Source organism: Scyliorhinus canicula, chromosome 1, assembly GCF_902713615.1.
Source record: "Scyliorhinus canicula chromosome 1, sScyCan1.1, whole genome shotgun sequence".
NCBI lineage: Eukaryota > Metazoa > Chordata > Chondrichthyes > Carcharhiniformes > Scyliorhinidae > Scyliorhinus > Scyliorhinus canicula.
In genome coordinates, this window is record NC_052146.1 from 224,220,102 (window position 1) to 224,243,449 (window position 23,348).

At 47.2% G+C, this 23,348-nt stretch overlaps 1 protein-coding gene across 3 annotated transcripts in view; it reads right to left on the reverse strand.

Annotated features, from left to right (window-relative positions):
* tiam2a (TIAM Rac1 associated GEF 2a) overlaps positions 1 to 23,348 on the reverse strand; it is a 461,217-nt gene that overhangs the window by 100,756 nt on the left and 337,113 nt on the right. Inside the window, exon 1 of one of the 3 annotated variants that reach the window (XM_038808443.1) lies at positions 16,228 to 16,305. The exons of the other annotated variants lie outside the window; for them this stretch is intronic. The gene's annotated coding sequence lies outside the window, so the exon portion shown is untranslated. Of the gene's footprint in view, positions 1 to 16,227; positions 16,306 to 23,348 lie in introns of those variants that run through there. 3 annotated transcript variants of the gene reach the window in all.

Here is a 23,348-nt window from a genome sequence, read left to right on the forward strand (position 1 = left end):
CGGGAATACCACCGTTGTGCTCGGCAGGGGACAGGCCCGCGATTGGTGCCCACCGATCATCGGGCCCGCGTCCAAAAGGGACGCACTATTTCCCCTCGTCCGCCCGACAAGATCAAGCCGCCACATCTTGTCGGGCGGCGGTGGAGAAATGCGGAACCGCGCATGCGCGGGGTCCGTCAATGGCGTGATGACGTCACCCACGCATGCGTGGGTTGGAGCCGGCTCCAACCTGCGCATGCGCGGCTGACGTCATACAGACGCCAGCCGCGCGTCATCTTGGCGCGCGGCCTTAACGACGGTCGTTAAGGCCGTGACGCCGTGATTCCCGGGGTCCCGCTCCTAGCCCCGATGGAGGGGGGCGAATCGGGTCCCGGGAACGGGCTTGAAGGCTGCCGTGAAACACGGCTAGTTTCACGGCAGTCTTTACGACTTTCCGCATTTGCGGAGAACCTCGCCCCAAATTTGTCTTCAAACTTGCCATGCTTAGTCTTCAAATGCCTTTGAAGTTTTGAATGTTTTAAACTTTCCTTTGCCACTACTTCCTTGCATATAACACACGTGGGCTTCGCATCCTGATTTGCATTGGCACAATTAATAAAGCCATACCTTAAATAATCATCTTTACGCTCCTTTGTTCCTGACTTCAGCTTCTTCTTAATGGACTGTTCACCAGAGGCACTGGAGCTCAAACCAACACTGCTTTGTCCTGATATGGATTCTCCTGTGCAGCTCTCTCCAGCAGATTTAGTTGTGAGACCCTGACCTGCTTGTCTCTGGCCCTCTCTTCCTTATTATGAAACAATCCATTTTAAATTCTTCAGTCCTCTTGCCTGCTTGCTGCGAACAAAATGGAGGAATTTCTATTCAGCCCTGGGTTTGTGATGTCAGTGTACAGGGTGCGAGACCTGCTCTCTGCAGCCGCTCGAGGCAGGAAGACACCTCGATTAAAAAGAAATATCTGCTCGTGGGTCAGCACGCTGACATCAGGAGGAGGCAGTCTGCCCTGCTGAGCCTGCACACTGTTCAGGGGGCACGCACGCGTGGAACAGCCAGCATTCTGTAAGCTGGTCGCAGCCGTTGGGCACTACTTCCCGTGGATGGGAATGCCGTGACGCATGGCCCATCTACCCACTGATTCCTGCCTGCGGCCCACCGCAGGTCACAACACTGGGTTTGAAAATGACCGATTTATGGGGCTGGATTCTCCATTTCAGGGACTATGTCCCATGCCGTTGTGAAAACCGTGGTCTTTTACGCCAGAGTCACAGCCCTGCAGTGGGCTAATAGGGAGCCGTCGTGAAGCTCCCAACTCCAGGTGCAGATTCAGACCCTCGCACTTCTGGGTCAGAGGCCGCGCATGCGCATGCCGGCGGCCTTCAGAGGCCACGCCATGCTCCATGGCGGACTCAGATCGTGGAGCTGGACCGTGGAAATAGTGCCCCCGATCGGCCGACCCCGACCCCCCTCCCCCGACAATGAAGACACAATCCCCCCTGCGGCCTCCCCCTGCCCTCCGAAAGGCCCACCCCCGACCATGGCGGCCGCAGACTGAGTCCGCAGCTGCCTTGCAAGTTATCCGAACAGCTGGGACTATGTTAGAATTACGCCGTCGGGGCAGGAGAATAGCGGGGCGGGCCTCAAGCAATGGCTGCAGGTGCGGGACACATGGCGCGGCATATTTCCTGGGTACTTTTTGGGGAATGGAGAATTGAGGAACCGGCGCCGGTCCTGAATTCATGCATGGAAATGGATTCTCCGCCCCGGCGCCAGACGCGATTTCACCGTCGGGGTGCAGAGAATCCAGCCCATGGTATTTAGAGATCCTGTTCACTGCAGTGTCATCTACAGCAGTGCTTCTCAAACTATCTGATGTGGTGTAGCGGCAGATTTTTTTTTCAATGTGCCAGGGACCGGTGAGCGAAACAAGCCAATCCAGCTGGGGGTTCGGGGGGTGGAGATGTTTTTTTTGAGATATATCTTATTGCAGGGGCAATTATATTACATTATATTATATTATTGCAAATATAATGGATATATAATAAAAGTAAGTTGACATATGTTTTTATTTTATATTGATTTTGTAAACAAAGAATAGGTATCATTAAACCGCCCCCCACCCAGCCCCCAGCACGGCCCGAGGACGCAACCCCCCCAGCATGGCCCGAGGACGCAACCCCTTCCCCCCCCCAGCACGGCCCGACGACGCAACCCCACCCAGCACGGCTCGAGGACGCAACACCCCCCCCCCCCCCGGCCCCCCGCTCAGCACGAGGACGGAACCTTGGAACAGCCCCAGCTCCAGCTCAGCACTCACCTTTGCGCAAGTGTGAAAGTGTTTCTTTTCTGGGAGTACTCCACGTACCGGCAGAAGACGGCTCGCGTACCGGCACCGGTACGCGTACCACACTTTGAGAAGCACTGATCTACAGGACATGTGCTGTGCGTGCAATCAGTGCAAATAGCAACAGGTTCTTCAGCCAACCAAACTGAACAATCCTTCATGAAGAGTCAGGAAGCAAGAATTAAAAACGTAATTCAATGCAAAAGCAGAAAGTAAAATAAAGAGAGGGAAAGGAAAATGAGACTGGAAAAAAAGAAAAACTATGTGGGGGTTCTCTTGACTTTCAATAAACTTGTGTCTTCTTGGATAATATGGTGATGAGGTGATGATTTTCAACTCATACGTTTGAGGACTCGTCTACTGAGGTAGTATGGGCCGAGGTTAGGAACAGGAGAGGAGAGGTCACCCTGTTGGGAGTTGTCTATAGACCTCCGAATAGTTCTAGAGATGTAGAGGAAAGGATTGCAAAGATGATTCTCGACAGGAGCGAGAGTAACAGGGTAGTTGTTATGGGGGACTTTAACTTTCCAAATATTGACTGGAAATACTATAGTTTGAGTACTATAGATGGGTCAGTTTTTGTGCAGTGTGTGCAGGAGGGTTTTCTGACACAGTATGTAGACAGGCCAACAAGGGGCGATGCCACATTGGATTTGGTACTGGGTAATGAACTCGGCCAGGTGTTAGATTTAGATGTAGGTGAGCACTTTGGTGATAGTGATCACAATTCGGTTATGTTTACTTTAGCGATGGGCAGGGATAGGTATATACCGCAAGGCAAGAATTATAGCTGGGGGAAAGGCAATTATGATGCTATTCAGCAAGATTTGGGGCAGCATGGTAGCATGGTGGTTAGCATCAATGCTTCACAGCTCCAGGGTCCCAGGTTCGATTCCCGGCTGGGTCACTGTCTGTGTGGAGTCTGCACGTCCTCCCCGTGTGTGCGTGGGTTTCCTCCGGGTGCTCCGGTTTCCTCCCACAGTCCAAAGATGTGCGGGTTAGGTGGATTGGCCATGCTAAATTGCCCGTAGTGTCCTAATAGTAAGGTTAAGGGGGGGAGAAGTTGTTGGGTTGCGGGTATAGGGTGTCGGGTGGATATGTGGATTGAGTAGGGTGATCATTGCTCGGCACAACATCGAGGGCCGAAGGGCCTGTTCTGTGCTGTACTGTTCTATGTATAGGATGGGGAAGGAAACTGCAGGGGATGGGTACAATCGAAATGTGGAGCTTTTTCAAGGAACAGTTACTGCGTGTCCTTGATAAGTATGTACCTGTCAGGCAGGGAGGAAGTTGTCGAGCAAGGGAACCGTGGCTTACTAAGGAAGTTGAAGCACTTGTCAAGAGGAAGAAGAAGGCTTATGTTAGGATGAGACATGAAGGCTCAGTTAGGGCACTTGAGAGTTACAAGTTAGCCAGGAAGGACCTAAAGGGAGAGTTAAGAAGAGCGAGGAGAGGACACGAAAAGTCGTTGGCGGATAGGATCAAGGAAAACCCTAAGGCTTTCTATAGGTATATTAGGAACAAAAGAATTACTAGAGTAAGATTAGGGCCAATCAAGGATAGTAGTGGAAAGTTGTGTGTGGAATCAGAGGAGATAGGGGAAGCGTTAAATGGATATTTTTCGTCAGTGTTTACACTGGAGAAAGACAATGTTGTCGAGGAGAATACTCAGGTACAGTCGACCAGGCTAGATGGGATTGAGGTTCAAAAGGAGGAGGTGTTAGCAATTTTGAAAAGTGTAAAAATAGATAAGTCCCCTGGACCAGATGGGATTTATCCTAGGATTCTCTGGGAAGCCAGGGAGGAGATTGCAGAGCCTTTGTCCTTGATCTTTATGTCGTCTTTGTCGACAGGAATAGTGCCGGAGACTGGAGGATAGCAAATGTTGTACCCTTGTTCAAGAAGGGGAGTAGAGACAACCCTGGTAATTATAGACCTGTGAGCCTTACTTCGGTTGTGGGTAAAATGTTGGAAAAGGTTATAAGAGATAGGGTTTATAATCACCTTGAAAAGAACAAGTTGATTAGCGATAGTCAACACGGTTTTGTGAAGGGTAGGTCATGCCTCACAAACCTTATTGAGTTTTTTGAGAAGGTGACCAAACAGGTGGATGAGGGTAAAGCAGTTGATGTGGTGTATATGGACTTCAGTAAGGAGTTTGATAAGGTTTCCCATGGTAGGCTATTGCAGAAAATAAGGAAGTATGGGATTGAAGGTGATTTAGCGATTTGGATCAGTAATTGGCTAGCTGAAAGAAGACAGAGGGTGGTGATTGATGGCAAATGTTCATCCTGGAGTTCAGTTACTAGTGGTGTACCGCAAGGATCTGTTTTGGGGCCACTGCTGTTTGTCATTTTTATAAATGACCTGGAAGAGGGTGTAGAAGGATGGATTAGTAAATTTGCAGATGACACGAAGGTCGGTGGAGTTGTGGATAGTGCTGAAGGATGTTATAGGATACAGAGGGACATAAGTTGCAGAGCTGGGCTGAGAGGTGGCAGATGGGAAAAGTGTGAGGTGGTTCACTTTGGAAGGAGTAACTGGAATGCAGAGTACTGGGCTAATGGCAAGATTCTTGGTAGTGTAGATGAACAGAGAGATCTCGGCAACCAGGTACATAAATCCCTAAAAGTTGCCAGCCAGGTTAATAGGGCTGTTAAGAAGGCCTATGGTGTGCTAGCCTTTTTCAGTAGGGGGATTGAGTTTCGGAGCCACAAGGTCATGCTGCATCTGTACATAACTCTGGTGCGGCCGCTCCTGGAGTACTGCATGCAGTTCTGGTCACCACATTATAGGAAGGATGTGGAAGCTTTGGAAAGGGTTCAGAGGAGGTTTACTAGGATGTTGCCTGCTTATGGAGGGAAGGTCTTACAAGGAAAGGCTCAGGGACTTGAGGTTGTTTTCGTTAGAGAGCAGAAGGCTGAGAGGTGACTTAATAGAGACATATAAGATAGTCAGAGGGTTAGATAGGGTGGACAGTGAGAGTCTTTTTCCTCGGATGGTGATGACCAACACGAGGGGACATAGCTTTAAATTGAGGGGTGGTAGATATAGGACAGATGTCAGAAGCAGTTTCTTTACTCAGAGAGTAGTAGGGGTGTGGAACGCCCTGCCTGCAACAGTAGTAGACTCGCCAACTTTAAGGGCATTTAAGTGGTCACTGGATAGACATATGGATGAAAATGGAATAGTGTAGGTCAGATAGGCTTCAGATGGTTTCACAGGTCGGCGCAACATCGAGGGCCGAAGGGCCTGTACTGCGCTGTAATGTTCTATGTTCTGTGTTCTATACCATTTAGTGAATTCCTTAAATTCTCTGGAGGTAAATTGGGTTCCATTGTCACATCTTGGGTTGGATTCTCCGATCCCCGATGTCGAAATCGCGTTTGGCGACGTGGCATTGAATCTCCGATGACGCCAAAATTGGGTGCGGGGCCGCTTTCGCGATGCTCCCCCACCTGAAAAGCAGCACACTCTGGGAATACGCCGCACGCTGTATCTACGGCCTCAGGCTCGCCCCGCGATGCTCCGTCCCCAACCAGCGGAGTTCCTGATGGTGTGGGACACTTGTGGTCTCATCCATCGGGAGCTCAGCGTGGTGACTGCGGACTCAGTCCAGCTCTGCCAGTCAGGGTAGGGCCGAGCCATGGGCAAGGGGGGCTTTATTCGGGGCTGGGGCTCTGTGGGGTGGTGCGATCCGGGACGCGCGAGCCTGCCGAGGGGTGGGGGGGGGCTATTTTTGCGGTCCGGGTCCGAGGGCTGTGTCTGCCATGATAAACGGCACAGCCGCTGCAGGACGCCTCTGTGCGCATGCGCGGCCACGGACCCAGCAATGCTCCAGGCCGTATCGGCAGCGAGAGCTGGGAGCTCTACGCTGCCTGACTGCTAGCATCCCCCTCTCCCCTCCGGAGCAGGGAATCAGTGGTTGTTTTGCATCAGTTTTCCTAGTGTCAAACACTACTGTTTCCACGCCAGTGTGGGGACTTAGTCTCCCAAACGGAGAATCCAGCACGTTGTTCTTTCAGAGTCTCTTGCTCAACGAACAGACCATGTACTGCAGAGGTGATTGTTATAACTTTCAAATCTTTCAACTTCCAACTAAAATAGAAGTTTTGAGTAACAATCTTACAACTATAAGATGCCATTGTTGACTGTGTGTGAATAAACCACCTCCCATTCTATACTACTGGTTCAAAGGGCATGCTGTACATGCACAGGATGAAATCATGAAAACCTGTCACCCAAAAGTTGGGGAAACTGAGACTCTGAGGTCATACGTCATCGAGACAGAAACTGTTCAGCAAATGAGAAGGAACAGAGTCAATATTCAACCTACTCCTGTACAACCTACTGGAAAAGCAGAACATATCATCAGCAACGTCACTAACCAGTGAGAATACATTAAAGTATCATGAACAAGTGGTAAAATATCAACAACGTAACCAGCAAGTGACAGAACTTCAAGGATGACCCCTACGAAACCAGGAGCAACTTGTACATCATTGCCCGGGCAGCCTGCAAATTCACCCTAGAATGATAAATGGCAAATCTATAGGGTGGAGTCACAACATCCAACCACCTAGACGATATTATGAATAATACACAATGAATGCCAGGACGCTAGGAAGTACAGAGAACCAGAGGGACCTTAGGGTGCATTTCCAAGGTCCCCGAAGGCAGCATGGCAGGTAGATAAGGTGGTTCTGAAGACATATGCAGGCCAGCAGCACGGTTCGATTCCCGTACCAGCCTCCCCGGACAGGCGCCGGAATGTGGCGACTAGGGGCTTTTCACAGTAACTTCATTGAAGCCTACTCGTGACAATAAGCTATTTTCATTTCATATGTGACACTTGCCTATTAGCTAAGCATAGAAAATAAGAGCAGGGAGGTTATTATCATAGAATTTACAGTGCAGAAGGAGGCCACTCGGCCCATCGAGTCTGCACCGGCTCTTGGAAAGAGCACCCTACCTAAGGTCAACACCTCCACCCTATCCCCATAACCCAGTAATCCCACCCAACACTAAGGGCAATTTTGGACACTAAGGGCAATTTATCATGGCCAATCCACCTAACCTGCACATCTTTGGACTGTGGGAGGAAACCGGAGCACCCGGAGGAAACCCACGCACACACGGGGAGGATGTGCAGACTCCGCACAGACAGTGACCCAAGCCGGAATCGAACCTGGGACCCTGGAGCTGTGAAGCAATTGTGCTATTCGCAATGCTACCGTGCTGTATAAAACACTCATTAGGCCACAGCTAGAGTACTGTGTACACTTCTGGTCGCCACACGATAGGAAGGATGTGATTGCATGTAGAGGGTGCAGAGGAAATTCACCAGGATGTTGCCTAAACTGGAGAATTTCAGCTATGAAGAGAGGCTAGGTAGGCTGTGGTTGTTTTCCTTGGGGCAGAGAAGGCTGAGGGGGATCTCATCAAGGTGTAGAAAATTATGAGGGACGTAGATAAGGTAGATAGGAAGAAACTGTTCCCTTTAGTCGAGGGATCAATAACCAGGGAGCATAGATTTTATGGAAGGAGCGGGGGGGGGGGGGGATTTGAGGAAAAGCTTTTTCCCCAGAGGGTGGTGGGAATCTCGAACTCACTGGCTGAAAGGGTGATGGAGGAGGGAACCCTCAACATTTAAGAAACATTCAGATGAGCATTTGAAACATCATAGCATGCAAGGCTACGGACAAATTGCTGGAAAATGGGATTAAAATAGATGTGTGTTTGATGGTTGGCACAGACACGATGGGCTGAAGGGCCTCTTTCTGTGCTGTAAAACTCTATGACTTTATGTAGCTCTATTTGTAACACTTTGCATGACCACCAGAGGTCTCACACATTTCACAGTATATGAAGTATTTTTTGAAATGTTGGTTTCTTCTGTAATATAGGAAGTGCGTCAGCCAATTTACGTACATCAAACTCCCACAAACACGCATGTGACAATAAATGACTAGATAATCTGTTATTTATGATGGTGACTGAGGAGAAAATATTGTCCAGGACACCAGGGATGGTTCTTCCGCTCGTCTTTAAAGTACTGCTGTTGGATCCTATAAATCCACCCGAGCAGTAGGTAGGCCCTCGGTTTAACATTTCACCTGTAAGACAGCACCTGTGATAGTGCAGCAGTCTCTCAGTACTGCACTGGGAGTGTCAACCTAGATTTTTGTGCTCATGTCCGGTAGAGTGACCTGAATCCAGAACCTTGTGACTCAGAGGCAAGAGTGTTACCTGGGAGGAAAATTAACTTACATCTGACCTTTTTATGGCTTTTTAAATGGGTATCTAGTGGGTAAATAACCTCAACTTTGCACGCTTCATGTATTTCAATGCTGAGATACTGAGGTAGCAAACCTTGCTTTGGGGAACTCAGACAGCAGCTTCTTGATATCTGCGTTTTACTGTGCAGGTGTGGATAGCAGAAGAGGCAGTCCAATTTATTAATTACTAATGGTCGGCACCAATAGCTGCACTGTTATTCTTATAATCTTTACTAGTGTCACAAGTAGGCTTACATTAAAATTGCAATGAGGTTACTGTGAAAAGCCCCGAGTCGCCACACTCCGGCGCCTGTTCGGGTACACTGAGAGAGAATTCAGAATGTCCAATTCACCTAACAAGCGCGTATTTTGGGACTTGAGAGAGGAAAGCGGAGCACCCGGCGGAAACCCACGCAGGCACAGGGAGAACGTGCAGACTCCGCAGACAGTGACCCAAGCCGGGAATCGAACCAGGGACCCTGATTCTGAACTGATACGCAGTTCCATGGAACAGTCACATTTAAAGCATTGTTTGTGTAAATGGCATTGTAATGGTTCCCACATTTTGCACCCAGTGCCAGCATCAGATACTCAAAGACTGGCTCGGGTATGGATAAAGCTCCCATTTGTTGTCTCAGGAGTGCCACTCATCCCAAGTAACACAAACGAGAAAGTGAAAAACACAAATGAAGGAGAGACAGCTGGAGAAACAAGATGAAAGAGGGAAACAGAAGTGAAGGAAAGAGGAGCTGGAGAGGGATAAAATGGAGGGAGAATGAAATGGTGGCAGAAGTAAAGGAGGAGACTATAGGATAGAGGAAAAGGGAAACTTCACTAATCTGTCACAAACATGTTCATGATAGTGCTGGAAGAAGTACCAACATGTGATTGTTTGGGAGAACCTGCGAATTGCTGAAAAACGTTCCCGTCAAGTGTCTTGGGTTGTTTTACTATTTTGAAAGTCCTGTATGAGATTTTTTTATCGTGCCTGCACAATCAGGACGAAGGATGCAATAGGTGTAAACTCCTCAAAACCACAACGTTCAAATCAAGAGCATGATGGAATACACACTTGCTTAGAAAGTTGTACCAGCAACAATATTCAGAAACCTCAACACCATCTAGGATAGAGCACTTAATTTGACGGGATGTGCTACTCACTTCAATATCCACTCTCTTCGCAGAAATACAGGAATAGATAATTTCCCCAAATTTCCCCACCAGTCAAAGAGATCATGGCTGATTTGTGACCCAACTGCATAGACCTAGCTTTTGCGCCATATTCCTTGATACCTTTGGCTAACAAAAATCATTCTCAGTTTTAAAATTGAAAACTGATCAAGCGTCAATTACCATGCGCAGATGAGAATTCTAAGCTTCGCGATCCATTGTGTAGAAAAATATTTTAAGTTTCACTCCTGATTCTAGTTTTTTGACTCTGGCCCCAGCCCTAAGCTTCCAAATTATTGCAAATACTTTCTCCCAATTTGACCCATTTGTTCTTCATTTCTTGAAAACTTCAATTAAATCACCACTGAACCCTCTAAATTCAATGGCATACAATTCTAGTTTTCTTAATCTTCCCTCGTAGCGTTATCCTTGAACTCCTGGTATCATTCCAAAAAAATCAATGTTACATCCTTTCAGGACCAATATAACCGTCCCAAGATGTAATGCCTTGAACCTGTCTGTTAGCCCTACCCTTTGTGTCCTTCCATTCAGCCAATTTCCTAACCTGATCAATGATTTGCCTTCAATTCCCTGAGCTAATTTCAGCTTTAGCTAACAGTTGTTTTTGAGGGATGTTATCAAATGTCTTCTGGAGGTCCATATAAATAACATCCCTATTCCTATGTTCCTATTGGGTGTAAAATGCATTGAAGTGTTGGATCAGCCATGATCGTATTGAATGGCAGGGCAGGCTTGATGAGTTGAATGGCCTCCTCCTATGTTTATTTAGACATTACTTTGTCCACTACTTCAAAACATTCAATCAGATTAATCAGGCATGACCTAGCCTTCACAAATCCATCTAAGCTGGCCCTTTTTTGATTGTTGAAGATTGACAAGGCATTTGGTCACCTGCTCCTTTATTATGGACTCTAGTACTTTCATGCAAAATTCTTCTAGATTTCAACAGGGCAGATGCCGGAAACATGTTACCCTTGCTTGGGGAGTCCAGAAACAGGGGACAATCGCAGAATAAGAGGTAAGCCATTTAGGACTGAGATGAGGAGGAATTTCTTCATTTCAAGGTATGTATCTTTGGGAGTCTCTACCCAGACTGCTGGGGAGGCTCAGTCATGGATTATGTTCAAGAAAGAGATTTATAGATTTTTAGATATTGAAGATAACAATGGAGATTAGGATAGTGAAAGGCAGCACGGTAGTGTAGTGGTTAGCACTGCTGCCTCACAGCGCCGAGGACTGGGATTCGATCCCAGCCTCGGGTCGCTGTCTGTGCTGGGTTTGTACATTCTCCCCGTGTCTACGTGGGTCTCACCCCCACAACCCAAATATGTGCAGGGTCGGTGGACTAGCCACACTAAATTGTTCCTTAATTGGAAAAAAAGAGATTAGGATAGTGTGGGAAAATGGCATAGAAGATCATCTATGATAGAGTTGAATACTGGAGCAGACCCGAAGGGCCAAATGGCCTACTCCTCCTCCTATTTCCTATGTTTCTTAGCAGCAAATATTAAGTTTACTGGTCTATTATTCCCTGCTTTTCCTCTAGCACCTTTCATCATTATCGTAGACATAACCTACGAGATGCATTGCAATTGCTCACCAAGGCTACTTCAATAGCCCCATCTCCCCCATTACAATTCTGAAAGTATCATTGCAAAATCTGTACAAGTTCCTCAATTTAACTTGGGATGGGCAATAAATAGAGGCTCTCTTGCATTACATGAATTCAGATAACAAATCTAAAAGAGATGCACATATAATAATAATCTTTATTGTCACAAGTAGGCTTACGTTAACACTGCAATGAAGTTACTATGAAAAGCTCCTAGTCACCACACTCTGGCGCCTGTTCGGGTACACAGAGGGAGAATTTAGAATGTCCAAATTACCTAATAGCACGTCTTTCAGGACTTGTGGGAGAAAACCGGAGCACCAGGAAGAAACCCACGCAGACACGGGGAGAACGCGCAGACTCCGCACAAACAGTGATCCAAGCCAGCAATCGAACCTGGGACCCTGACACTGTGAAGCAACAGTGCTACATATACAAGTAAATGAAGGGAAGAGGAAGAAAGAGAAAAGCACAGAGGTGAAAGGAAAGAACAGTTTTTTTGTAAACTTATTGCAGATCAAGGGTGTAGAGGAGAATCACAAGAATAATTGCCAGTTCAAAACATCTTAGTTACCCAAAAAGCCTCAATGATTTGGGTCTCTATATTTAAGAAAAGTGCAGACTATTTGATTTGATCCAGGTTTATAAAATAATTAAGGGACTTGACCACCTCCCTCAACTCCTCCCCTGTTGCTAAATTATCAGACAACTTCTCTGACATGCAGTACTGTATGAGCTGAAATTTCCTCCAGTTAAATGTTGGGAAGACCAAAGACTGCCACAATCCTCAGAAATATCTGCACTTATCTAATTTCAAAGTCTTGTCCATCCCTGATTTTAATCACTCTACCAATGGCGGCCATGTCTCCAGCTGTCTAGGCTCCAAGATTTTGAATTTGATCTCTAAATCTCTCCTGTTCTCTACTTCTTTCATTGAAGACGCTCTTTCAAACCTACTGCTGTGACGATACTTTCAGCCATTTGTCCTAATAAACCTTACGTGGCTCAGTGTCAGATCTTGCTTTGTACTGTTCCTGTGAAGAACCTTGGGATGTGTTATTATGTTTCTGTTGTTATTTTTTGTTGACCAATTATTTCAACTGGAGGAAGGGTTGTTATGCAAGTGCAGGACAGTTCCCAATGAATAGTGGACCTGTCATTACAACACCCTGGGCTAATGCACGGTCCAATCCAGCCCCACTTAACCCAGAGTCGCAACACAGGAAAAATTAAAATTGGCTTTGGTCGAGTTAAATTGACCACAGTCACCAGGTTGTTAAAAATATAAACAAGTAGGGCGTGATTCTCCCAAAGGGAGACTGAGTGCCGACGCCGGAGTGAAACCCCGAGTGTTTCACTTCGGCATCGGAGGCCGCTCCTCGCCCCCTATCCCCCCTCCCCCCGGGGGCTAGGAGCGGCGTTTCTTGAATCTCAGCCGCCGGGTCTTGACGCTTGCGTCAAAGCGGCGAGCCAAGAATGACGCGGCCGGCGGCGCCTAAGTGACATCAGCCGCGAATGCGCAGGTTGGCCGGCCCCAACCCGCGCATGCGCGGTTGCCGTCTTCCCCTCCGCTGCCCCGCAAAACGTGGCGGCTTGATCTTGCGGGGTGGCGGAGGGGAAAGAGTGCGTCTCTTAGAGACGCCGGCCCGACGATCGGTGGGCACCGATCGCGGGCCAGTCACCTCACGAGCACGTCCGTGGTGCTCGATCCTCTCTCTGCACCCCACAGGCCCCGCACATACCTGTCGCGCGATGTTCACGCCGGTAGCGACCAGGTGTGGTTGGCGCCGGCGTGAAATGGTTGAGGTCGTCAGGCTGTTCGGCCCATCCGGGACGGAGAATCGCCGGGAAAAACGGCGAGCGCCGATTCTCCGAGCGGCGTGTCGCAAAACGCGACACACCATTTTGGGGGGATGGGAGAATCGCGGGGGGGTGCCAGGGCGACGTGTCGTGATTTGCCCGGCCCTCCCGTAATTCTCCCACCCGGCGTGGGGAGTGGAGAATCGCGCCCGTAACCTTTTAGCAGGCAAGTCATGTTGGAGTTGTATAGAACTTCGGTGAGGCTGAAGCTGAAGTACTCTGTGCAGTTCTGGTCTCCACATTATAGGAAGGATGTAGCCCGGGATAGACCATTTAAGTTATGAAGAGAGGTTGGATAGGTTTGTGTGGTTTTCTCTGGAGCAGAGAAGACTGAGGGGGTGATCTGACCGAGGTGCATGAACAGGGTGGATACGGAACAGGTGTTCCCCTTAGTTGAAGGGTCAGTCACGAGGGGGTAGAAATTCAAGGTGACATGTAGGGGGCGGGATTCTCCCAGCCCTGCACCCGGCCGGAGAATCCCTGCAAACGGGCCATGCCACCCCGATGCCGGCACACGATTCTCCGCAGTGCGGAGAATCGGCACCATTGGCGCTGGCGTGGTTGGCGCGGTGCCAGTCGCGGGCCACTCTATGCGGCTGGCCGGCCAATTCTCCGGCCCAAATGGGCCGAGCGGCCGTAGGAAAAGAGCTGAGTCCCGCCAGTGCCGTTCTAACCTGCTCTGAGCCGGCGGGACCGCGGCGTGCAAGGGTCGGGTGGCGGTCTGTGGTGGGGGGTCCGACCATGGGGGGGGGCCTCTGATGTGGCCTGGCCTGTGTTCGGGATCCACTGATCGGCGGGCCGGCCTCTCTGGCTGGGGGCCTCTTTTCCTATGCGCCGGCCCTTGTAGCCCTGCGCCATGTTGCGTCGCGGCCGGCGCATTGAAGGAGACCACTGCGCATGTGCGCGTTGCGCCGGGCCACTGTGCATGCGTGGATCCCATGGCGCCCAGTTTGCACCGGGATCTACAGCTGGAGTGGCACGAACCATTCCAGCGCCGTGAATTAGATGTGGGAGTAGCCCGTTCACGCCGTCATAAAACGCGATGGTGTTTACGACGGCGTGGACACTCCGCTGCAGGATTGGAGAATCCCATTCCGATTATGGGTCCACGGACCAAAATTTAAAAATGGGAACAAAGGAAATAAACAGGAAGGACTCTTACACTGTGTAACAGGTATGCAGCTTCCTAATTTAATCTTTTTCTATTTGTGAGAGCTAAATTCCCAACGGGCAGAAATTAATTCCTGCAAGGGTGGGTCTTGTGCAAATCTGGGCCACTATGACCTCCTGGACTAGTTTGAACTCTCTTGTTAGTGAGAAAATTTCCACTTTTTCTCCTTAATTGGGCCGGATTTTATTGCCTTTTTTTGCCAATCCCAGGAAATTAAATGGCTCCAGGTTGGTGGGGTGTGCATATACTGATGCACAAGACATACAACTGGGTGGGACAGGCTGGATGAATGAGTAGGTCTTTTCTTGTCCATCATTTTCATATGTTTCTTCTTCCCACCCTTTGGCCCAGCTGAAAGTAATCTGGAAATGTTCAAACTAATTTTGTAGTGGACTATTATGACCAGCTGTAGGCAACTTCAGCTGAATTCAAACCTAGGTTTCCAAGTGAAACCAGTCTTGTAGTCCTCTCAACCATCCAGCACTCTCATTCTACTATCTTTCCAACTTGCAAGGTAACAAGTAGTAACAATAGAGAAATTTACATCTTGGTGGAAATGCTTCATTACAGTTAGAAGTACAACAAACTATTCAACAGAGTATTTTTTGAAATACTCCCCCGTGACTATCTAACAAATAAATTAAATGGAGCATTATTTCCCTTGCTAATTATACACAATTATAGACCAGAATGTTCCTTGCTTGATTGTGATCTGCACAAATTTAGCTGATTTCAGCTGGAGAGTTATAAGAGCTGGTACAATTGACCTCAATGATAGGGAGTGGTGGAAAAAGTCGGCAAGATCCCCTTTTTCTGTCCAATTAAAAGGAAGTGTACTGAGTGTGGAACTTCGTCAAGAACAGAACGGACCTCAGCTGTGATAGTCCCCTCAAATTAGAGACTGTCAGAACTTAATGTTTAAACATAGAAGCATGAGCAATGTACCCAATATAGGGATAGCCGCATTCATGCAAATATATTCCCATCAGAGCAATACCTTTAGCTATTTAGCAAGACGTCAACATTTAAAAGAAAATTACAAGTTGTAAATAAGCTACCATCGAGGTGTTTGCATTCAACATAACAGTCAATCTGTTCCATTTCAATGTCGGTAAAAACATCTATTAGCCCTTTAGTGACGAATCAGCCCCAAATTTGGCACAATATTAAATATTAACAGGGTCTTGCAGTGAACAGCCACTAACACCCGAACTAGTTTTTAAAATAGAACTACTTGATTATCAAGCCTTTACTGCTTTCGCTGTCTCCAAAAGGTCAAAAATACCATCCAAAAGAATATACAGTTGACATTATCATTTTGTAATTTCCCCTTCCAAGTTCCCCATTCTTCATGTTATTGCAGATCGATCTCAGTGCAAAATTAGACACCTTCTTCTTTGCTCTATTTCTTCTTCAATACAAGTTAACATTGCTCCAAGCCCTGTGCTTTATACCGCAGTCTAAGTATTTCAAAAGTGCGTGAAAGAACATAAGCGTATGAGACAATAAATACGCTTGCAGAAACAATTTTGCTCGAGTGTTAGACATTTAAAAATGAGGACTGAATACATTTGGAAGCTTACATTCGCATTGCAGTTACCAGTTATACACCTGTCAGAGACAATGATTAGGGGACTTATGGCATTATTTGACAGCAGATACTTTCACTATTAAAGGACCATGTTCGTTTTGAAGGTACCTATAATGTCTTTTCTTTCATTCCATTACTATTTTTCAGAACTTGACTTCAAACAGTGCGGTGACCTATTCTTACCTGTCTTACTGTTCAAAGATCCACACTCAGGAAGAAAAACTGTCTGGCCGAATCCAGAGAGCCATCTGATATCCACTGTGTTTTTAACTTAAGGAATGCGTACAAAAAAAGGGGAAAGCAAATCGAGTGTCATGAAATCAGCTCTGAAGAAGCATAAGCAGAAATACAGATGCTTCACAACTACTTCGTCATCACACATTGCCCACCAGTAGGAAATGGTTTGCTGGCAGATAACATCAAATGTACAAGCTTCCCCCTTTTGTCATCATGCCTAATGTTGGCAAGGAAGGCACACATAACTTTTATAGAAGCAGCTGGAGTTATAACACGGACATGCCGTTTTGTTCGGAAAATTACTTTTAGATTATATACACGGATGAAGCCCGTCAGTACGTTCACTTGAGCCGCGGCAATGAAAGAACCTAAAAGTAGCTTTCCTTAAAACCATTTGCCCTGTTTTCTGTCGAAAGTACAATCTCCCCCACCCCCCCCCCCCCCCCCCCCCCCCGGGCCCGGTTGCATGCTATAATTTTATTCATTGCTCAAAGGCCATACCAATGGAGCTGACAAGGCTTGAATGCAACTTTGACAGTAATGGATGCTTTCAAATGACAATGCTATGTAAAATTACACTGCACTCAATGTTAGCATTACCATTGAGAAACTGGCACACAGCTGCAATTCATTACACTGGGCTGCATTAGGATCCTATGTAGAGTTACAAAGTAGCACTAAAATGGATACAATCCTCTAGTGCTATTAGCTGTTAGCACCTCGATAACATCTGAGCTTAGCTTCTGCAGGTACATTTACTCAGACATAATTATCTTAAATGAACTTACTACATCTTCAATGCCAAAGAGTTATATACTGGTGCAAAATGGGCAACGTCTAAATTCCTTAAATTGTCAACAAAAACACCTAATTTCTCGCTCGATAGCTGGTAGTTGAGCAGCTTAATGATTATTTATCAGAAAAGCACCTTACAATTCTAAATCCAAACCTTGTAATGACTGCTTTTTAAAATCTATTACTCTCAATTTGCATTCTGTTTTTGGGCTTGCCAGACTGCTGGATGAACACTTTACCATGGAAGTTGCTCTCAAGGAAGTCTTCCCTCACCCTAAATTTAAGGGAAGCTGAGAGAGTGGAGGGGGTATACTTAAATAGATTCTAAATTGCATCACTAATAGAGTCACATACAGGTCACTGTCTGTGAGGCGTTTGCACATTCTCCCCGTGTTTACGTGGGTCCCACCTCCACAATTCAAAGATGTGCAGCATAGATGGATTGGCCACACTAAATTGCCCATTAATTGGAAAATTAAAAAAAACAAAATAAAAAAACGAATGGTCACACGAGCTACACCACTTTTTCTCACATGCTGCAGAATATCATAGCACAGCTGCCTCGTTAAATACTCAAAACTAGGTTTCAGTCAACAGGAAATGCAAATATCTTCACAGTCTTTGTCCAATGTGCAACCACTGCTTAATTTATTTCTGATTACTAATTTGAGATTATCTTTGGGTTTTGCCGACAGTTGCCTGGAATGCTCAACTGTTTCGCCAAAATATCAAATTTCAGTTTCAACGGGCATGATTCAATGGACTTTAACTTGAACCATCCAATAGCACTTTGACGGTTATTTTGGTCTCGTGGACTTTCTCCCCACTAGGCCTCACTTAGAGAGATAGGAAATGCCTTTTGCAGATCGGGGTGTCATTTTGTCCAGCAGCCCTGATCTTCCCCCATACTTTCAGGCCCCCACACTCTTTTGACCCATCAAATCTTAGGGAGGCCACCGGAACCCCCCACCCCCCCACCCCAGCAAGGCCCACCTGGCTCCTGGCAGTGCCAACCCAGCATCTTAGCATCCTGGCAGTGCCACCATGACACTGCAAGCCTACTTGGGTGTAAGGCTGGCAGTGCCAAGGTGCCCAAGTGCCAGGGAGAGCAGCAGAGTGCCACCCTGCCTTGTCCCTGATCACCCAAGAACAGCGCCGGCCCTAGGGTTGCTGGCGCCCCGGGCAAGCTGAACTTCGGCGCCCTTGGGGGGGGGGCTTGGGGGGGCTGGGGGAGGGGCCTGGGGGGGCGGGGGAGCCTGGGGGGCGGGCCCTGGGGGGGGGCGGGGCCGGGGCGGACCCGAGGGGAGGGCGGGGGGTGGGCGGACCCGAGGGGAGGGCGGGGGGTGGGCGGACCCGAGGGGAGGGCGGGGGGTGGGCGGACCCGAGGGGAGGGCGGGAGGTGGGCGGACCCGAGGGGAGGGCGAGGGGTGGGCGGACCCGAGGGGAGGGCAGGGGGTGGGCGGACCCGAGGGGAGGGCGGGGGGTGGGCGGACCCGAGGGGAGGGCGGGGGGTGGGCGGACCCGAGGGGAGGGCGGGGGGTGGGCGGACCCGAGGGGAGGGCGGGGGGTGGGCGGACCCGAGGGGAGGGCGGGCGGACCCGAGGGGAGGGCGGGGGGGGCGGACCCAAGGGGAGGGCGGGGGGGGGGGGCGGACCCGCGGAGGGGGGAGCGGACCCGCGGAGGGGGGAGCGGACCGAGGGGGGGGCTGCCCTGGGGGAGGGCGGCCACCGCGCATGCGCTGGTTGGCACCGGCCCATCTGCGCATGCGCGGGACCCGAGTCTGGCGCTCCTTTGCACATGGCGCCCCGGGCGACTGCCCGAGTTGCCGGTGCCTTGAGCCGGCCCTGCCCGAGAATCTCCAATGGCCTGGGAGGCCCCCGCTAGGTACTGTTACGACTGGTCCACGTTTGTGTGGAGTAATACTAAATGACGCCATGGCGTGGTCTCCCAGGAGCGGCCGGTGAGTCCCACCCTCCAGGTATTTCAATGAGCCTTAAATATTCAGATCCAAATCACGCAAGGTAGAGAGAGTTGGACAATCGGCATGGTCCTTGATTTGGGACATCCGTGCGATTTGCCTATTGCACCTTGAACGGTGCCGGGCGCAACGGGATTGCTGAATCCCGCCCAAAGCTATTCTCCAAGTTTGAATTTATAAATAAATTTCCAGAAATGAGGAGCTCCTGTAAACACCACAATCAATCTTGTTTGAGACAAAAAAATGGAAAGTTTGCTGAAACACAAGGGACAATTTTATGGACATGCTGTTTACAGTCCATCACATCAATCAATTTGCTGTGACATGCTCTTCATACTTTAGCTACTTTTCAAGTCATGATATTGCATTTAATAACAAATTACTGTGCTTACTGGAAATTGGAAATAAAAACCGAAAACAATGGAAAAACTCCGCGTTCGGGTCCAATTTGACTTCTTTGGATCTGACCTGCCAAACCTGCAGAGTTTTCCCGGTCTTTTCTACTTTTATTTCACTATAATGTGTTGCTTGCAGTCCAGCTGGTCAAGTAAAATCTATTTTAATACAGACCTGCAGAAATCGCTTCACTGTCAGGGATGACCTACATCAGGTAAAATGTTAAACTAAGGTCCCCAATTTGCCTATTCTGACAGTGTCAAAGAACCTTTCCGATGCACTGGAGCTATTTCAAGCAAAGAGTTCTGGTCTTCATCGAACATTCATCTAACACAACACCAGCAAATTATTGCTTTGTCGTGACTAAAATGGCTGTCACTGTACTGTCATTAATAATTATTTTGTATTTTGGATAAGTTTTTACATACAATGCAACTTCTTCATTAGAAGACAAATTGATTAATATTCTATGTTTGAAACATCCTTTGAATAAAGACAATTAATGGAACACTTCTGGAATAAAACGATTACGGAACATTTCCATTTGTCTAGCTCCATTCAGGAAGCCATCTCTGAATCACAAGAGTGGGTGTCAGCTCCAGGAGGACAACCTGATGAATTATTTCAGTGAACACACTGTGCCTGCTCTTTACGTGTGACACTTAATGACTCACTCTTGGATTCAATGCAGGAATTTCAAATTGAACTGACAGCTCACTGTAACTGATCATCTCATTGATTCTGAACAGCATTAATCAGCCTAGCCCCAACCACAGGCACCAGTAAATAAAAACAGCAACTGCTGGAAATACACAGCAAGCACATCATAATCTTGAGAGAGGAGAGATGAATTACGTGCATCATCTGAGCTGAAGGAAACTTTGCGTGATTAAAGTTTCCACTCTTATTTCGAGTGTTATTAATTTTCATCGGGTTCTGACTAGTTTAAATAAAGTATCTAGTCAAAACATTAACAGATGGAACGGGAAAAGATAGGTTGAGTGACCTGCTGTGTATTTTCTGCATAACTTTTGATTAAGAAAAAAACTTGCAATTGTGTAATTTTATTGTGACAAGTTCCACTTGCAGAATACTTGCACCAGAATAGTGCATTTAATGTGTAACTGTCATTTTATCATATGAAATATGTACTGATGAATTGCTTTATGTCTGTATCTTGCTATGTATACTTCTACAAATCAGAGCTGCACTCTCTGAATGCATTTATTCATTACACAGGAAACACCAGATGATTTTGAAATACTAGTGCAGCAGACACTCAAGGGGATCCAAGGTAACGGATACTTGAGGTTACTCCTTTATGAAAAAAATACTTAAACACTTAATATGTGTGCTTTGATTAATAAAGTACTGAGAAAGGATTATGGTCTTAAATTATTCCATGCAGCATCACGTCACACAGAGACTGAGATAAGATTAAGTTGGAATTTTGAAAACGCAGGTGGGGATTGCACGGTCTCTTTTTAAATAGTCATCATTAACTGGGGATAACCTTACAAAATCTATCTTTAAATGTTTCATTCTGCTGGTTTGTGGCAGAAATTATTATTCGTCCTGGTTTTGCTCACCAATTATTTAAAAATTGAGTAAAATACACAATTTCATTCAACAAAGATCCAACAACTTAATTTAAACAGTTCAATGCTCGACATTTCATCCTATTTAGCACAAAACTCCAATCGTAATTGCTTAAACCAACATAGCAATATAAATATTATTAGCTAACCAAATAAATACATTGCCTGCACAACTAAAAGTTAAATTGGAACAATGCAGGGAAAATAACCGGTGGTCATTTGCAAGTACACTGGGGTAAATTATTACTTAGGTTGTACTTTCATTGTTCAGCCCAGTCTATTAAATCCAGTTTGTATTCTCTTCTAATCTTCAATGGTCCCTGCAAACTGTTCTGTGTTGGGCTACAATGCAACCAGACTCACTAGGTGGGGAAGGAGAGAGGAAGATAGGCAGATTGATTAACTTGGAAGTAACTGAGTCACTTGGACCATCTCGGACGCTGGAATGCACCTAGCAAACTGCAAGCAAGTCACAAAATCCTGGATTATTAGCGACTGGGAACTGAACAACCAAGATTCCTGCTAGATTGCTAGCCACCGACACCTGTTGAAGCTGGGGTTGGGGTTGGATGCAACGCCCTGTAAAACTGAATAGTCTAACACCAAATCAGAGATTTAAATATTGGCCACTTTGTTGAGATACTGAGGTGCACCAAGCTACTCCAGTAAGGAATCAATGCCTTCTTGGGTTGGTTTGTGGAAAAGAGAAAGCAGACACAAAAACACAACTACATGCACCAAAAAGGATTAGAACGATTTGCATTCAGAATCCTTTTCAAAGCAAAACTTTTTAAAAATTAATTTACAGTATCCAATTCTTTTTTTTCCCCAATCAAGGGGAAATTTAGCGTGGCCAATTCACCTAACCTGCATATCCTTTGGGGTTGTGGGGGTGAGACCCACGCAGACACGGGGAGAACGTGCAAACTCCACACAGACCGTGACCCGGGCAGTGATTGAACCTGGGCCATCGGCGCCGTGAGGCAACAGTGCTAACCACTGCGCCACCGTGCCATTTCAAAACAAAACTAAGAATGAGTGCAATCCTTGCAAAAGGGATAAATAGTCTCATAAACACGTTGGGTTTGCTATAAATGAGCTTCAAACTAAACGTTGGGTTTTGAAAACAATGTTAAATCAAAAGGCGATTGAAAAGCCAGATAGGTATTAAACACAGTAATGAGTACATTAATTAATTTTAATGAATTTCAGGATGAAAATGAAATTGTAAGCTTTTCATTGCTTCTTTTTGGAATCTCAGTAAAAATACAACCAGAAATTTACAATGGGCGCGATTTAACCACCGCGATATGCCTGGCGTGGTTCTTGATGCGCCAGAGAAATAGCCGGAAAAGTCAAAATCGAGATTCCCGCCCGTTCACCATCTAACCGGCCCGCTCCCGATGGAGAGTTCCGGGTCTTGCCCAAATATGGCGAGGATATTGTTGATCCCAATTTGACTTTAATTTCCATCTCATTAGAGAGATTGAAATTGAATGTAATGGTCTCACAGGAATTAGCCGGCTACCCAGCGAGAAATCACGCGGGCATCGTTTAGTACTCCTTTTAAAAAATGTGAAGCTGGCGCCAAGGCCGCTGAGGGGAACTGAGGAGGTGAGAAGTCATTTTGACTTTTGGCCATACAACTCAAGGTCACTGAAGTTGCTACCCCAGGGCTCAGGGGCAGGGTGTGAAGGACTCCTCGAGAGGTTGGGTTCGGTCAGGTGTCTGCAGCGTTCCAGGTTTTTGGGGGGGGGGGGGATGTTGAGAGGCTTTTCTTCTGTGAGGCCTTCAATCCATCTTTAGAAATCATGGATACCTATAACAGAGACAATTACAACTGCAGCCTGTCTGTCCTACCAAACACTTCGAGGACAGAATCCTGTTCTTGGTTCTATGCTGAAGGTCACTTTAACTCCCTTTGACTGTGAGCAGCCTTTAGATTCACAGCTGATAATATTGTTAGTTGTGAGAGCATTTCCCAGCTCCAGGTTGTGTTTGCTGCTTGCTCCTGCTGGTGACTTGCAAGTGCCTGGAGGCTGCTGTAGCTGAGAGTTTGTTTGCTGCTTGTTGCTGCCTTTTCTGCTTGCCTGCTGCCTCTTCCCCTTGGGTTTACTTGCTGCTTTCTGGATGCAGGGAAGGAAGAAAGAAGGTAGTTGCCTTTTACCTGGAGTGCAATAAGGGGAGGACTTTGACGGGCATACTACTGGGCTGAGGTTGCAGGAGGGCTTGCTCGAGCAGTCTGTGGATGTTTTTGAAGGTCTGTTTTGCTTTTTGGCTGTGTATTCGGTTCTGAGCCC